The 5,344-nt window shown below is 44.1% G+C and overlaps 1 pseudogene; it reads right to left on the bottom strand.

Moving 5' to 3' along the window:
- Window positions 1-412: 412 nt before the first annotated feature.
- On the bottom strand, window positions 413-4,752 carry LOC146516022 (uncharacterized; annotated as a pseudogene).
- Window positions 4,753-5,344: the final 592 nt, after the last annotated feature.

Here is a 5,344-nt window from a genome sequence, read left to right as displayed (position 1 = left end):
TTTACTGCTTTGTGCTTGTTTTCATGTTACTCCACAAGGTCAGTGAAAGAACAAAGGTGCTAACCCCTGGACCAAAAGCAAATGGTCCAAGTGGGCGAGGTGCTGATTTTCAGATGGCAGGTCTACATCTAGAAGCAAAATGAGCACAAACACCAACAACCAAAGTGAAGCATTAAGACAAAACTGTCCAACAGGATCCACACATTCTGCCACAAATACATGCAAGACAACTAAATTGGTCCACAAATAGATGTAAACTGACTAAACTACGACACAAATCAGACAAAAACAGATGCAACATGATCACAAACAGACACATGTTGGCTACATGTTGATGCAAAATGACTGAAATCACACGTGCAACACTTTCTACATATTTGACAACAGAAGAAAAACACAAACAAAGTTGGAATGTATTTTCATTTAGATTTCTTTTTTTATTTCATGCCGAATTAGATATTTTAAAAGCGCCAAATCACAAAGTCTCCTCCCTGTTTGTACTGTAAGGTCAAAACCCTACAGTACTACAGAGAACCCCAACAATCAAATGATTCCCCTCTGAGCAAGCATGAGGCGACTGTGGGGAAGAAAAACTCCCTTTAACAGGAAGAAACTTCCACGGAACCGGGCTCAGAAGGGACGGCCATCCGCTGCGACCGGTTGGGGGGATGGAAATCAAAAAGGAGACGAGATGGCGTGAACTACAGTTGTTAGAATTTGGATTTGAGGGCCAATCTAAAAATCAGGGCTCGCAAAATCGCTAGCCCAACATCCCGGGGCTAGTGATGTCTCCGGTCGGGCGACCAAAATCTATCTCAGCCCTGCCCGATGAGCTATCATATAGCCCGATGAGCTATCATATAGCCCGATGAGCTATCATATAGCCCGACGGGCGGGGCTGAGATAGATTTTGGTCGCCCGACCGGAGACATCGCTAGCCCCGGGACGTGATATGGTTTAAATTTTGATTTGGTGCTAAAATTCTGCCTCAAGATGTTAAAAGAAGCAGGGCAGTGGGGGAAAGCCAGGATGGTGATTTTAATCATCGTTGGCTTTAATGCACCACCTAAAGGGCTTTCGCAGAGCTTTTCCCACCGCTGAAAAGAACCTGGAAATTTTGGATTTCTTTGGAGGACTGGGGATGACTCCTAGGCTGATTTTTAGATGCCTTATCACAGCCTCATCAAAAGATGAATTACTTTCCATCGCAGCATGTAAGACACGTTCTGGGGAGCCAAACTCCCTGATGAGGGATTTGGCTATTTTCTTCATGAACTGTTTCTGGTCATTGATGAGACTCGTGGTGGACTCTGTGCTGCTGAGTTCAGGCTTGATCAGGTCTCTCAGACGGTTGATGGCCATGTCTAGTTCTGCTGACAGAGACACAGAATGTTTGGTCTTAGATTTAGATTTTATAAGAACGCTCGCGAAGAGGAAGAAGGCGAGGTCATCGGACGTTTTCTCAACCTCGGAAGACACAGAACCATTCTCTGACATTTTAGAGGAAACCATGAGAGAGCCTGAAACACCTGCAGAGCTTTTTTCTGGATGCTCTGCAGGTGCAATGCCAGATTTTGGCCTCGGAGGTGAAATTTGTGATGTCAAAGAGGTTTTATCTGGAAAAATGCTCCCAGGTTTTGGTCTTGGAGGGGACATATCAGATGCCAAAGAGCATTTTTCTGGAGAAATGCTCCCAGATTTTGGCATTGGAGAGGACATATCAGATGCCAAAGAGCATTTTTCTGGAGAAATGCTCCCAGATTTTGGCATTGGAGGGGACATATCAGATGCCAGAGAGCATTTTTCTAGAGAAATGCTCCCAGGTTTTGACGTTGGAGGTGATGGTACAGATTCCTCACCACTGCTCGCTGAATCTGTTTCCTGCTTTGGGGTCTGTGTTCTTTTAATAAAGTTTCGGATGTCATTCACAGCCTCAGACACCTTGTCCATTTGAATCACTTGATCTTTGTCTTCGTTGTCCAGCCAGAGTAAAAGCTTCTGTAGAAACCTTTCTACTGCGTCTTCTACGAGGACATAGAGGACTTCAGCAGAATAGGGACGCTTTGAGCCTTGTGTTTGTCGTGGAGTCCTGGAGATGACGGTGTCTGAGAGGGATCTACCCATTAGAGGTTCGGGGATTTCATACATTCGATCCGTCATCAGTAGATCAAACACTTTTGCCGTTAAGTCCACAGTAAAGTCTCTGGTTGCCCCACTATTTCTAAAGTTTTCCAAGGTTTTTTCAATGGAGAGCTCTTCTTTCTTAGTTAGTTTGTCAAACAACCGATTAACGTGGGATCTAATGGCGCCAAAGTCGAGTGGAGAAAAACGAATGTACCGTAGAAGCATATTTTGGGAAGGGGCTTGATTTGCGCTCTGGGGACGAGGACTATGAGGCTCTGACCCTGAGAGGCTGACAGCTATGCTTTCATCGGAGGGCACCGTGTCACTCTTGGGCTGCTTGCAAACGTTTTTTTAGACAAACAAAATATTTCCTGTTTGTCTTTATTTCTTGTCTCAGCTCGTTTTTCATCTTTTCAAATTGTTTTTTCGCAAACATGCAAAAGCAATGTTTGCGTGCTTTGAGGCCGGAGTGAGAGGTGGACGGCACACATTTGGAAAAGAAGTCTCTCACCTTGTTGATAATGAATCCTGCATTAAAGGCAGGTTTGGGTAAGCTACAGCTGTCACAGAGCTCTTCACTGCTTGAATCCAGGTTTCCAAGTATCTCATTTACAATGTCAGCTGCAACCTGTTCTACTGGGGTTGCAGCTCGGATACTGTGGCTCTCTGCAGTGGCTTTGATTTGGCCTTGTTCTGTTAGAGCTGATTGGTCTGGGAGCTCAATTTCTTTCTCCTCATCATCTGAACCTTTATCTCCTTCTGTCATCTCTCCATCTGAGCTCCTTGATGACAGAATCACAGAAATCTCTGTGATTGCTGATTGCACTGACACCTTTGAATCCGTGCTTTCTGAACCGGAATCAGACCCCCTTGACACGCACCGGCAGCGCAGCTTACGTGCGTGCCTTTTAAGGCACGAGGCAGCGTGGCAAACCATGTGGCGCAGCTTTTTAATATTACTCAATTTGCCGCTAACATAAACGGCGGGGTCTTGCGGCAAATCAGGGCTTTCTGCGATCAGGGCAATTGTTGAGCTGACCTTTTCGGAGATCTCTTCCTCAACCATCCGTGTCAGCTCGTCAGCGCTCTCATGTCGCTGTTCCGGGACGTTAAGAGCGCTGGCGATGGCGGCTGAGATCGAGTCTCCGAGGGACGGGCTTATTTTCCCCGCACCTAAAGGCTCCGGATCTTCCTTCGTCATGTGATCCTGAATAACAGGAAGGTTTATTTGAAGGATTCTGACAGAGGCGATCTGAATGATTTCAGAAATCATATCAGCGAGCACCGCTTGGACGCCCGAGTCGCACGTGCCATTTTCTATCTCGCTCCACTGAACTTCAGAGAGCCTTTCAAAGCACCGGTTGATTGGTGGCATAATCTGTTCTGGTGTGACCACGAATGAAGTTTCGTCTTTGCTGGGTGGAGCCATTGTTGTGTCGCAACTGTGATTTTCTAGATTTAAGTGAATAGTGTGCGAGTTTTCTTGCTTTAGAGAACGCCGACTGTTGAACATTTGCAAACAGATGAGCTGTGACGTTTCTGTGTGAGAGCCCCTACTTAAGGGTTTCCCTGCCTGTGACGTGGCTGACAGATCAAAGCAAAAGAACGTGAGTCACAGAGAACGCACGCGCAGACGCGTCGATAGAAGCCCCTGGCGCGCGCTCACAGCTGCGCAGCCGCAGATTTGAATGACGCCTCGGGTAAACCGTTCGTGACCCTCCATATCCCAGGATTCATTGCGAGTCAAAGGTTGAAGAAAAATGGCGGAAGTGAAGCGGTGCAGAAATAAAGTCTTCAACGTAAGCGCAGTACGGTGTACATTTCAGGACATCGTCAGGTCTCAGAACACGAGCTATCAGACAGAGAGAAAATCTTCCTGCAGGTGGCGCTGTTGTCATGTCCCACCAATGACTGTAGTGACAGCTGCAGTCACGGAGAAACTTGCGTATCTCTGTTCGGGAATAGCAGATAGAGCGTAGGCTCTGAGAGGAGGGCCAGCGTTTACGCTACGAAAACACGACCGAGTGTTTTAACCTGACAGCCTGAGGTGTTCTTCAGTAAACTGGACTACCCGACAGAAGGACCCGAGGCCCCGCTGCACTGTTTCGGTAAGTTAAACGTGTTTGTAAGCTACTCCGTAACTACCGTCCTTAGCTAGCTCCTGAGACCTAGCTAGCTAAGATGTCAGGGTTCGTTTAGCTAATCTGTGCAGGTGAATGCATTTACTAAAGAAATCAAGAGAAACGCTCCGGGCTGCTCAGTCACTAATTACTGTTACTGTACTTTTATTACAAGTATTATACTGTAAAAGCAACAGGCTGCACCCTGCTGCAGCTCCTGTGCAGAGCTGAATATTAAAGATGTGCAAACAACAGCAAATTCAAAATTCAAAATTCAAATTTTATTTGTCACATACAGTCATACACAGTACGATATGCAGTGAAATGCTTAGACAACTGCTCGTGACCTAAAGAAAAAAAGAAAAGGCTATGAATAAGATAGGAAATAATATGAAAATTAAAAAGGGTAAATTTAACTAGGAAGGAATAAAATAAAATATAAAAATTGAGTTAAAAATAAGATAACTGTACAACACAAATTAGAATGAAGGGTAAATTTAACTGGGAAAGAATAAGATAAAATATATAAATTAAAGTTGAAAATAAAATAACTGTACAACAAAATACACAGTATATAAATATATAAGAATGTATGAAGAAATATAAATATATATATACACAATAACAGCAGCTGTACAAGTATTAACTGGAAATGAGGAATATAATGTCCAGTGTTGTGCAATCCACATTATTTAGTGTCTTGTGCAAATATGCAGCATGTTTTCAGTCTCTTGCCACATCTGTAAAGACAGTAACATTTTTTTAAAAGCTTGTACTTCAGTAACTCCTCATTAATCAGGAACTATGGATTAAAGTACTGTAGTGTACTGTAATACTGAAAAAATGTAAGAGAAGAACTTCAGATCCTGAGTGTGTGAGGACAGAAGAATCAGCTTTATTTCAATATTGAGGGATAAAATTTATATGTGAGTTTGATGGTTCTGTTGTCTTTGTGATTACAGGAGCTGCCCTCAGATTCAGACCTCAGCACCACCCAGTGACAGCAGACAGATCATCCAACATGTTCACATGTTAACTGCAAAATGAACTGATGGAAACAGTACAAAGGTTAAAGTACCACATGTGCTGTAGTGAAGGCT

This window comes from Neolamprologus multifasciatus, chromosome 6 (assembly GCF_963576455.1).
Source record: "Neolamprologus multifasciatus chromosome 6, fNeoMul1.2, whole genome shotgun sequence".
Classification (NCBI taxonomy): domain Eukaryota; kingdom Metazoa; phylum Chordata; class Actinopteri; order Cichliformes; family Cichlidae; genus Neolamprologus; species Neolamprologus multifasciatus.
This window is presented reverse-complemented; position numbering and strand designations above follow the sequence as displayed.